Below are 13,278 nucleotides of genomic sequence, written 5' to 3'. Positions count from 1 at the left end.
TGACAAGATCTGTCTTAAGACTCTTAGATGATGCTAATTCGATTTAGGGTTTAAAGTTTGGGAGCCACTCACATAGCATAATGATTAAATCTAGTTTAATATGGCCGGTTTTTTACCAAAATCAACGATCCGGATCGGTTTATATAAACTGAACCGGATCATGCTTAAATTTGTTTTTTTATTCGAAAATTCAATTCCTTTTTTTTTTGTCCTTCTCTCATTTTTATTATGCTTGAGTTCTCATTTCTCTCATTGGGATTTGGTTAGGTGGTTCTGACACTCAAGCTCTTTCTTGCTCTCATCTCCAATCTCTTTTACTGTCTCTGGTCTCGTACTCAAGTTCGTCGTCACTCTCTGGGTCGTCAGTCGCCACCGTTTCGAATTCAGTCATGCTTGTCATCTTGGGCGACAGAAGCAGTAGATCCCAGAACTGGTCATCATTGTTGCTTCCTCACCTTCTATGTAATTTTTTTTCTTTTTTGAATTTCTTTGTTTTTCGAAGAACTGAGACTTTGATATTTCTATGTTTTCATAAGGACATTGATATTTTTTGCGGTGTTCAAAGCATAGGTCTCTCTAATTTTCTTATAATTAGTCTATAGTCAATACATTATCAAAGTCATATTTTTTACTATATGGTTTTTTTAAGATATGTTACTTGTTCGTCTGCTCGAACGTCAGGTGGGTCGGGTTGAACTGGTACTGCAGCAAAGCCTTGAAGGGGTTAGGGCCTGGGCGCGAAATGGGATGATGGTTGGATTCCGGAAGAGGTCGCTTGCCTGGATCAATGGAGCGACGATGTGGTGGGGCCACCTGCAAGGACTCCGATGCTCAAGTCAGTATACGTACAAAAGGCGGCGATTTAGGGTTAGAATAGGTGATGTACTTCTGGGGAAGGGTAGGTCCCTCCCCCTTTATAGTTCGTACTTGGGTAGGCCCCATATGGCCAGGCCCACCTGCCAGGAAGCTTCTGCTAGCTATCCAGGTTCCACGTGGAGGAGGAGGTGACGTGCGGGTCACCTCCTGGCTCAGGTCGATTGACCCATCGAGTCGACTATTCATGCCTGGACCCAGGCCGCTGGTGGGTTAGGCCGGAACAGTGCCCCCAACGTGCAAGCTATGGGCATAGAAGCTCGTAGTTGGCGCATTTAATCTACTTGCTTCTGCCTCGATCAAGCTCTCCTGGGGTCAGGAGTCCGTGATGGAGTCCATGCCCCAATGCACGAGTTTTCCTCTTCTGTTACAGGAAGCGTCGCCTTGATTCCTGTGTCGAGCATTAAATGCTCATTATGGCTTATTTGAAATTTAGGGGAAAAGCCTATTTTGTTCCTGACTTTTTGCGCTTCCCACTGACAGTTACTATTCCGCATTCCCCCCTTTCGCTCCTTATTTCTTCATTCACTATATTCACTGATTCCGTCATTCTCTTCTTTCTTGATTCAATTGGCGAAAGGCCTTCCTGCTGCATTTCCCTGGGGTTCATTTCTCTTCTTTCCTCAATTTTCTGGTAAGTTTCAATTAGCTTCATCTTTTTATGAACGATTATTGTTCTGCTTTTATTTTTTCCATCACCGCTGCATTCCTTTTTCATTGTTAATGGTTGCTCTTCTTTGGGTTGAGCATGCCATTGTTAGGTAGATTACAGGGGGTTCCATTAGGAAAATTGATTTTTACCTCTAATTGATCACAGATTAGTGTACAATAGAGACGTAGCAGAACGTAGCAATAATCTTCGTCTCCTCTGATTTTCTGACCTCAGCTCCTGAGTTTAACTTTAAGTGGTGCCCTAACTGTAGGTATGACTGATAAACCCCATTTGTAGGGTTTATCTTGTATTGATTTTAGGGGATTTTATCACCTTTTACCCACATTTATTCAATGAAATAGCATGGTTTTATAACTTCTCCTTTAATTGTGCTTAAGAGTGAAAACATGCTTTTTAGGTCTTAAAATAGCTAAATCTAATTCACCTTGATTCCATTAGATGCCTTGATATATTTGTTAAGTGATTTAAGGTTTAGGAGGCAAAGATTGGATCAAGAGAATGAAGAAAGAAAGCATGAAAAGTTGGAGAACTCATGAAGAAATGAAAGAACCGGAAAGCTGTCAAGCCGACCTCTTTGCACTTAAACAACCATAACTTGAGCTACAGAGGTCCAAATGATGCAGTTCTAGTTGGGTTAGAAAGCTAACATCCGGGGCTTCGAAACGATATAAAATTTGCCATAGTTGCTACAAGTATGGTGGTGCGTACGCGCATAGTACGCGCATGCGACGTTGCTGCCACCTGGTTCACTTAAAGCAAAACGTGGCCAGCGATTTTAGAAGCCTTGTGGGCCCAATCCAACTCATTTCTGATGCTATTTAAGCCAAGGATTGAAGGGGGAATGAACATACTTTCATACTTTAGAAGTTAGTCACCATTAGTCATAGTTTAGTTTTAGAAGTAGTTTCTAGAGAGAGAAGCTCTCACTTCTCTCTAGAATTAGGATTAGGATTAGGTTTAGTTCTTAGATCTAGATTTTAATTCATCTTCTTCTACTTCTATCTTCTCAATTCCTTGTTGTTAGATTCATTCTTCTTCCACTTTTTTATTGTAATTTCCTTTATGTTGTTCTTATACTTTGTTGTAGATCTACTATTGTTCCTTCCATTTTCTTTCAATTCAATAAGAGGTAATTCATAACAATTGTTCTTCTTTGCTTTTCTATTGTTGATCTCTTGCCTTTGTAGTTAGATCTCTCTTTAATTCTTGCAATTTATGTTGTTTACTTTTATTGCCTTTTATGTGTTTGTTGAAATGTCTCTTTTAGTTTTAGTGTAGATTTTGTTCCTCTTCATAGAACTTCTAATTTTCATACCTTGCCAAGAGCCTTTTATAGTTGTTAGTTTACTTTCTTGCCATTTATCTTTCATGTTTCTTATTAAAACCCCAAAATAACTCACAACCAATAACAAGACACTTTATTGTAATTCCTAGGGAGAACGACCCGAGGTTCAATACTTCGGTTTATAAATTTTAGGGGTTTGTTTTAGTGACAAACAACTTTTTGTATGAAAGGATTATTGCTTAGTTTAGAAACTATACTTCGATGAGATTTTATTTGAGAAATTCTAAACCGTCAAAAATCCAATCATCAATGACGCAGCGCCCCATCCCAAGAGCTCTCGTAGATCGTTATTCTTGGGTCACCTCTGACGTTAAGGATACGGCTTCCAAGATAACACTCAAGGAGCTCTAGGAATTCCATAACTCCGATCTACTGTGTGGAGGCAGTCCCGAGTAGGAACACTATGAGGCATTCGTTTCTGGAAATCGGGAACACATTTGTCATATAAACATGGATAATCCCCGGGTGGCCGATTGGATAGGGGTGTACAAGCCCATGTTCACCAACTTGGGGGTTCGGTTCCCCTTCTTTCCCTTTGTCATCTCTCTTCTGAACCGGTGTGATATGGCGCCATTACAGTTGCACCCAAACAGCTGGGCATCCATCCGCTGTTTCGATATGGTGTGCGACTATTGATCACGAAATTAATGTATCACTACAAAAAAATTTTTGGCAAGTATAACGAATAGTCGTCAAGTTAAAACTCACAATAGAGTGAGGTCGAATCCCACAGAGATTAATGAATTAAACAAACAATAGTTGATTGATTATTCTAGTTAGACAAGCATAATTGGATGATGAGCAACAAGAAATGTAAATGACATAAAAGTAAAGAAAAGCAATAAAGTGCAAGAAAGTAAATGGCATAAATGTAAAGTACAAGAAAGCAAAGTGTTGGAAAGTAAATGACCATAAAGTAAATAAGATAGAAAAGATAAAATAAACATTGGGATCAAGAGATATTACATTCTCTGGATTAATTTATTTCATCTCATCTTCAATCATGCAACTCATTGACCTCTTGACAATCATGAGTGATTGAGTCCCAATTCCTTGGTAACTCAATCTCCCCAATCTTGATCAATAGCCAATTTCTTGGTCTAGTTGCTCATGAAGAGAGATGAAACTTGTTCCCTGATTATACCACACATCTTCATGGATCCAAGTAATGGGTAGATCTAGCGTCACAATTATCTAATCCCAAAACCCAAATCCACTCAATGTGAGAAAGGATTTCAAGCATGGTTTTATAATTCCTCTTCCAAGGTTCACATAAAACCCAAGTTCATTCAATCTCTTTTTCAAGATGATTGAATGCTAGAATGAAGAACAAAATTCTTTCTAGTAAATCAAAGAAAGATGAATAGAAGAAGAAGAATAAAAATAATCAATCCATCAAATGGAAATAGAGCTCTCTTTCCCAATAGAAAGAGCTAGTGATTCATAACTAAATTATTTAGAAGTAAGAAAGTGAAAGAGGAGAGAAGTGTGGGTGAGAAGAGGGAGTTCAAAGACCCCTCCTCCAATTGTGTCCAGAATAATCCCCTCAATGTGTGTATGGTGGTCCTATTTATAGCTATCCTAAATTACAAACTCAAATGAAATTAAAAGCAAATTACAATAAATGAAAATGAATTATTCTAGATGCTTCTTGTGGTCTTGATTGGTTGGCAATTGTGGCTTGAATCAGAGTTGGAGTGGGCTTGGTTGAAAGTTTGAGGCTGCAGGGAGAAATTGGCATGCCACTCCCATTGGAAATTGCTCCTAAGAGTGAGACCCATCTTGCAACGCTAGAAGAATGGACATGTTTCGGCCCAAAAATGAATGTCAACTATAGAGTATTATATATTGCTAGAAATCCCTGGATGTCAGCTTTCTAATGCTGCTGGAATCATCTCATTTGGACCTCTATAGCTCAAGTTATGCTCATTTGAAGGTGAAGAGGTCAGTTTGTCAAATACCCCAGCGTGCCATACCCATTCTTGGCGTACCACACCCCTTGTGAAAGTAAAACTGGCGTGTCATGCCCAAGTTTGGCGTGCCACGCCCACTGGCACGCCCATAGACACGCCCAGATTGTGACGCTAAAAGAATGGTCTTTTTCACCTCCATATTTAACGTCCACTATAAAATGTTATATATCATTAGAAAGCTCTAGATGTCACCTTTCCAACTCCACAAACAGTGCATCATTTAGACCTCTACAACTCAAGTTATGTTCCTTTGAAGATAAAGAGGTCAGGTTGTATCTTTGCAGGGATGTGTTGTACTTCTTATGTTTTTGGGGTCAATATCTTCCTCAATTCTAGTGTCCACTATAAAGTGTTATATATGGTTGGAAAGCTATGAATGTCTACTTTTTAATGGCACTAGAACCCTTTCATTTGGCACTTTGTAGCTCAAAATATGTTCATTTGAATGGGAGGAGGTCAGGCTGGCATATGCCTCGACATGCCACGCCCGAGACTGACGTGCCACACCCATGTAGGCTATTCAATCTTCTTTGCTAGAATGTTGGACTGGCGTGCCACGCCCAAAACACCAAGTGGCACACCCTCTTTGAGATCTTAACTTCACAAGCTTGGCGTATCACGCCCAGAGCACCAAGTGGCACGCCCATTGATGAGAGTTGGCTTCACAAGCTTGGTGTGCCACGCCCAGAGCACCAAGTGGCACGCCCATAGTGATGCAACACGCCCATAGTAATGCAACTTCCTACCTTCTCTAAAATTTAGATCTGGCATACCACGCCTTCTTTGGCACACCCAAAATTTCCTCTTTTCTTCTTTTGGGCTTGTTTTGTGCTTTTTGCTTCTTTTTCCACCATTTTCTACAAAGTTAAACAATTCAAAGAAATCAAAGAAATATACAACTTAAGCATAAAAATACTCAATAATTAAACATAATGAATTAAATTTTGATATGAAAAAGCATAGAAAAACATAACATGATGCGCAGTCATCACAACACCAAACTTAAACTTTGCTTGTCCTCAAGCAAACAAAGAATCATGCAATAAATTTTTGACAAACCAAAGTGAGAAGAGTAGCAATTTTTATGTTCATAGTTGGCTAGTTTCTTATGCATGCTACAATCACAAAAGAAATTCAAATGATTGATGCTTCTATCTAACTCATTTCATGAAATCTTTTTCTTTATGTTCCTACCTTGAAACAAGTTTTTTTATTTTTTTCTTAGCTTAGCTTTTTGGGTGCTTTGCACCGTTTGTTGAAAGCAAAGCTACGACTCTAAATGCTTTGTTCTCAAGTATTATCACTTGATACATAAGCACCACAAGCATTTAATTAGAGGACTCTTTAACCTCATTTTGTTTATTGTCTTTATTTCTCTAATCATTTATGCTCAGAGCCTTGAGCTTTGAGGGAGTGCTTTGCACCTGAGCCTAGCCTTGACTATAAATGTTTTATTTTCATGCTTTTTGCTTGATACATAAACACCATAAGTACTTGACAAATGAATTGTCATTGGTACTCAAAGCCTTCAACTTTCTCATTCTTTCCCTTTTCTTTTCTTGCCTTATTTGCATTTGCTTCTTCAAATTCTTTATGATTTCAAAAATTTCATAAAATGTCCTAGATGAAAATTTCAATTAAAAAAATCAAAATGTAATTGAGCAACAATAGTCATGCTAGCTTCCCAATACTTATATGCTTGATGAGCGGATATTTTATGCGGCATTCTCATTCCCTACTGAGAACGTGTGATTTATTCTCACCCCAAAATCTTTCACCCTTTTAGTGATACAGGTTCGAATATTCAATAAGATGTTGCAGATGATTAGTAGATTTACTTGTGATTCCTGTTTTTTTTATAGAGTTCCCTCGCCCTTGTTGCTTTAGCTTTTATTTTATCCAGAGGGATATGTATTATATTCAAGTTTTATATTGAATTTAATTGTATAGCATCTATTATTATTAATAATTATGTGATTATTATTGTTTGAAGATCTTTGATATATGACTTTAATTACTAAAAAACAATTTCTGGAATTTTCTTAAAAACTGAAATGCGATATCGACGTAAAGGCTCAATATTAAATAGATAATAAAAGAAAACAGGTTAGTAACTCCTTACTTTTGGTACGATCATGACAACTAAAAGTTAGGGTGTTACATTATGGTATCAGAATAGTTCGTTCTTGTTAGAGCCTTGGGAATGGACTGACTATGTTTCATTGCATACTCTGAGTGTCTGTCATGCTTAGTGACTTGTTCTGATAATAAGAGTTTAGATTTTATATGCATGACTGTCTGTTGAGTAATGCTGTTAGCTTACCATTGCATTCCTCTTGGTATTAAGTCTGGCCAACTTAATACTAATGATTTATGTATATAGGAACACTAATGGGTTGTCATGGACAAAATAGAGGTAATAGGTAACACATGTTGCGGGGTTTGGGAAATGTTAGAGGTTGCATCTCGAGGTTACTTGGTTGCGTATCTTGTTCTTTCATGGTTTACCTTGAAATCCTTGTTTCAGATTTCTTTCTTGAAAAATAACTTGATTCCTCTCCAACCCTGTCTTTTATGCATATGCATTCTCGATGATCTTAACTGCATATGCCAGCTTAGATTCTTTGTTCTTCTACCTTTCTTGAATGTGATTGTTTCTCTTATTTCAAGTCCTACCTCTAAAGTGTATCCTTACTTGATTGTGTTCTTCGATGTTTGCTTGTATCCTTTTGGGTAAATTCGAGATTAGTATAGTACCACGTGCAATCTTTAGGTATAGCGAGCGATGTGTTAGTTCTTTGGTATGCGTTTTGTGGATGCGAAAAGTAAAGGCTGTGAGTTTGCGACGTCATAGGAAAATGTGGAGTTTGATTCACGCAAAAGAGTTTGCGGATGTTGGACATGTTACCATATTGGGTTGTGAGGTGATGGATGATGTTGAAAATTCTCGGAAGATTTATTTGACAAAGTGTGGATGGGAATAGTGAGGTTACGTCATGTTGAAGTTTAGGGAGATTAATATCTGGAGTCAGTACGAAATTAGTGTTGTGAACATTAACCACGTTGTTTTAACGCCAACCTGTTTTGTAATCGTTTACATTGGGCTACAAGCCTCACACTTATACCCTTATATCTCTATAATGAGAATCCTATTATTTGAAACTGTATGTATGTATATCTATATGCTAAGACTTTTTACTTTTCCATCAAATGTTTAAAAAGTAAAGGGATGAAACTAGGTACTATTTTGTGTATTACGTTAAATTTTCGAGGACGAAAATTTTTATAAGTGGAGTAGGATGTAAGACCCCAAATCTTTAGAAATTAAATAATAAATTAATTATGACTTATTTTATTTATTCAGGATATTGTTTTAAGAAACTTTTATATTAATTGGATATTTTCTTATTAATGATTTGAAAGCTTGAGTAATAATAATAATAATAATAATAATAATAATAATAATAAGAATTTTAGATATATGGTTTAATTTGAATAATTAGACTTTGAACTCTATTTTATGATTTTAAGAGAAATTAAGTTGACTATCTCTATTTATTTGAAAATTGATAATTAAATAGTAATTTTCATAAATGAGTGATGGATTAAAAAAAAAGGGTTTTCAATTACTATATATCCCAAATTTTTATTAAAATTACCAAATTACCCTAAACCTAACTACACAAAACCCTAACCCTAATTTTTATCCTAAATCTAGCCGCCTTACCCCCTTCCCTTTCTTCCGCAACACACACAAGACATACATGCAGCCACAATAAGGAAAGAAATAAATTGAAAGAGAGAGATATCTGAGTGAGCGGAGGGAAAGAAGGAGAAAGGAAGGAGAGGGGGGAGAAGGAAGGGGACCGTGCTAGCGCCGCTAGGCCTCGTCGGCGCCGTCGTGCCATTAGCCCTTGTCGCCGCCATCGCGCCACCACTAAGCAGATTCATTCCATCGCTTCTGCCACTGTCTTCTCCACGCGCGGTCGTCGAAGTCACTGGAGGTGAGAGAGAGAGAATCACAAAGAGAGAGAAGGATGTGCTACCGCCGCTAGAAGGGAGGGTCTTCGTCTACGCTGATGACGTTGCTGTTGTTGGAAGACGTCGCCGAGGAGCGGAGCTACCGCTGAAGACCCGCCGCCGTTCAGCCTCGTCCTGCCCACGTTTGGTCCGCCGTAGAGGGATGAAGGCCGACCGAGACAGTATGTCGTTAAGGAAGGAAAGATGTTATCGTCGTGTTTCTTGGTCGCCGGTGATGGAGTTGCGTCACCGTCAACCCTATGGGCTGTTTTGACCGCTGCTGACAAAATCCACTAGAGTTGTTCATGGGGTTGATGCCGTTCAGTTATCTCGATTCTTTTTTAGTGCAGTAAGTTGTTCTCCTTCGAAACCCTTTATAGTCCCTATTCAGCTATATGTTACTGAGGATTTTGCGGCGTTATTTGCCATAGGGTTGAGTATTGGTGCTTGCATGTCATGTTTGAAGTCGCTGTTGTTGCTTTAGAAATGGTCAAACGTTGTGGCTGTTGCAGGACACAAGGAAAAACAGGTTTTAACACGTTTAGGTTTTGTGAGTTTTGACGAGCTGAGGCATGGGATTTATTTTAAAAATTAACTGTTTTAATTTATGAATGCCATTGAAGTTTAGTGAGTAACTGCAAATAATTTATAATTGTCTTATTTAATTAATTGATAAAAATTGGCGAAATTGAGATTGTTGGTGATTGTGAATATGATTGAATGTGATGAAATTATGTTGAGATGGATTTGTGGCTGTGTTTAAGGATGATGATTGTTATGGATTTTCTGATTATTTTAGAATTGCTGAAAATTCCGATTTTAGTTAATTATGTCAAATTGGTTGTTATTGAATTGTTCATTTGATGACACTATGATGGTTATTAATATTGGTTTATAACTAATTAGGTTTGGGTTTGAAAAGGGTTAAAGGATTTAAAGTTTGATTACTAAATCAATTTTCTTGAAACCGGAATTTTAAATATAAAAATAGTAGTTTTGAAAACGAACTAGTAATTTGATAGTGAACGAAATTGTGTGAAGTTAAAGGCTGATTTTTAGGAAACTAATTATAACTTTTGACGTTATACTGGGCTACTTTCAAAGAATGGTTGATGGAAATTCTGAATGTTATCTGATGAAAGAATGATAGTCGTTAAACTAGTTTATGATGAGTTGTTTATTTAGAATCTATTGTTATGATAACTACTGATGAAAAGAGCTGATGATTTGTTGAGAAATAGGGAACCCGTAAGGGTGGTTAAGCCCGAATTTTAGAGGAAATACTGCCAAATTTTTATAAAATTGTAAGACTTTATTTAAAGTATTATTTAAAAGCGAATCTGATTTAAGAATATTATTTGATTTCAATTTATTACAAAAAGAGTTTTGTTTTCGATTCGATTTATTAAGAAAAGCATAATGCTTTAAACTCAATCTTTTGAGAAGGGATTTTGCTTTAAGTTATGTTTTGAGTTGGTTTGATAAGAAAGAAAAGAAGAACGAAAAATAAAGAAAAGAGAGATAATTAAAGGAATCTCTGCCACATGAGAGCAGAGAACAAAGATTAAATAAATATATTAAGTAAAGGAATGTCTGTCACAAGAGAGCAGATGTGACTTTGTTTGGGCCTTAGTGCCAAATGTATAGTGGAGACACCCACACACTAAGAACTGTTTTCCAGATGTAAGCACATTGAAAGTCACATTGTATGTGGCCTAACCGTAAGACTTATATAAGCACACTGTATGCATCTGGAAAACCATATCTGGAACTTGTGCCTGGGTAATGTCGGGAGCGGGTAGGCAACCGATACATGAGCTCATGGCCTGCGTTAGAGATAGACATGCATCATGTTATTTGCACATTTTCTTTTTATTGCGCTTGCTTGTCTTATTTCTTTGTGATTATATTGTTTGTCTTGTTGTGACTTGCTTGTATATTGAATTGAATCTCTTGCTTGTACTATTAGTTTGTGAATGTATTAAAGTGATTACGAATTGACATTTTGACTAAGAATTAATTTTGTGGCTGATAGATGGGTAATGTGACTAGTTTTATATTTAAAAATTGTTTTGAGTTTAATGATTTTATAAAGAGGTAATTAGTTAGCTAAAGTAAAACCAAGAGTATTTTCAAAGGGTTTGGTAAAAATATAGTTTTATGTCAGCTTTCAAAGAGCATTTTATTTCATTACTTTTACGGTATTTTCATTCCCTACTGAGAACGTGTGGTTTGTTCTCATTCCAAAATCTTTCACTCTTTCAGTGATACAGATTCGAAGATTCAATAAGATGCTGCAGACAATTAGTAGATTTACTTGTGATTCTTGTTGTTTTTATAGAGTTCCCTCGCCCTTGTTGCTTTAGATTTTATTTTATCCAAAGGGATATGTATTGTATTCGAGTTTTATATTGAATTTAATTGTATAACATCTATTATTATTAATAATTATGTGATTATTATTGTTTGAAGATCTTTGATATATGATTTTAATTACTAAAAAACAATTTTCTGGAATTTTCTAAAAAACTGAAACGCGATATCGACGTAAAGGCTCAATATTAAACAGATAATAAAAGAAAACAGGTTAGTAACTCCTTACTTTTGGTATGATCATGATATGCTAAAAGTTAGGGTGTTACAGATTAGGTGAGTATAGAGCCTAGGCTAGCTTGAGTACCAGCTTAGGGACTTCTTGAACAGGTCAAGGACTGGGATGTTGTATGTATATATGTCTATAGTTATTACGTAGCTACTTGTAGGGGTGTCCTAATTAAGATCTATGTTCTAATAAAGCTTGAATGACTGAATGTTGTCAAATGCTTGAGATGTATGCATATATATAAATGTGTGTTTACTTTTAACTACTTATCTTGTTGTTACTTATGATATCATCCGTGTATGTTCATGATTGTCAACTTAAACGTTTAAAAAAAAGTACCTCGTAAAATAACTACGTTTTTAACAACGAATCAGGCTCATATATTAAGTAATAGATAATAATTAGGACGATAAGTTGGTAGCACTCAGTTTCCGGTATGATCTAGACATACTGAAAATTGGATCGTTATTGTGGACATAGAGTTGAGTGTGCATACGCAAACATTGTCTGTGTACGCACGCGTTTGAGCGTGTGCCTCATTTAATGCAACACGTGATCAGCGATTTCTAGTCCATTTTAGACCCAATCCAACTCATTTCTGATGCTATTAAACCAAGGATTGGAGGGGAATGAACTAAGTAGTCATAGTTGTAGGTTTTTATCATGTTTTGGGTGATTCTAAAGAGAGAAGCTCAACTTTTCTCTAGAATTTTAGGATTTTATCTTAGTTTTCTCTCTAGTTTGAGGTTTTGATCTTACTTTAGTTTAATTTGCTTTATATTATCTTGTTCTAGCATCTTAAGTCTTACTTGTTAATTTCCTTTATTTTGTTGCTTTTATATTCATGAACTCTTGTTAATTTTAATTACATTTAATGCAATTTGAAGTTTTGTGTTTTCTTGATGCTTGATTGAGTTATTATTACTATTTTCGTTCAATTGGTATTTTAGATTCTATTATTATTGTAATTTACCATTTTTTTTCTTTCATGCATTGCAAGTGTTTGATAACATGCATCTTTTTGTTTTTTGAGTAGAATTTTGTATTCTTAGCTTAGGTTCGTAATTTGGGTGACCTTGAGTTATTAATGTCTAAGTTGATTGATAATTTAGTGATTTTAATTAATCTTGTTTTCATTGACGCTAATCTTTTACTAATTCAGTTAGTAAGTTGATTAAGATTTATGGATTAGGATTAATTAAGCCCATTTGACTTTTCTCCGAAGTTGGGGATGACAAAGTGCAATGACGGATCCAGAAAATTTTGTGATTGGTGGCAAAATATATATAATATGATAATAATTTTTATAATTATACTTTGTTATTATAAAATATAATTAGTTTTTAAATTATTAACCAAAAAATTAAAATACTAAAATAATAATTTAAAAAATAATATAAAAATTAAATTTCATTTTTTTAGGTTTTATATTTTGAAAAGATTAAATAATTTTTTCATTGTCAATACAATCAAATGTCTCTCTTTTTATATATATTGTTAAATAATTATTTAAAAATTCATTTCTCATTATTACGAAATTGATTCTTTATAATATTTATATTTAAAAAAGTTTTTTTAATTGACGTTGTTTCATAAAAAACTAAAGTTAATTTGAAAAAAACACTAATGAATAAACAGTATTATTTTGATTTCTTATTTTATTATTATTATTTATTTAACCAAATTTTATTTAATAGTCAATATAAAAAAGTTGCAAAGAACTAGATATATATTAAAAAAAAGACCCAAAAAACTAGATATATATTAAATATATATATTCTAAAAAAAACTT

General features: G+C 35.3%; 1 long non-coding RNA gene across 1 annotated transcript; it reads left to right on the top strand.

Moving 5' to 3' along the window:
• Nucleotides 1-8,553: 8,553 nt before the first annotated feature.
• Nucleotides 8,554-11,355, top strand: LOC107474396 (uncharacterized). Its single transcript, XR_008005687.1, has 2 exons — nt 8,554-9,233; nt 11,150-11,355. It is a non-coding gene; the product is annotated as an uncharacterized LOC107474396 (long non-coding RNA).
• The last annotated feature ends 1,923 nt before the right edge of the window (nt 11,356-13,278 follow it).

This window comes from Arachis duranensis, chromosome 2 (genome assembly GCF_000817695.3).
Source record: "Arachis duranensis cultivar V14167 chromosome 2, aradu.V14167.gnm2.J7QH, whole genome shotgun sequence".
NCBI lineage: Eukaryota > Viridiplantae > Streptophyta > Magnoliopsida > Fabales > Fabaceae > Arachis > Arachis duranensis.
Note: the sequence above shows the minus strand (reverse complement) of the source record. Positions and strands in the feature narration are given on the sequence as shown.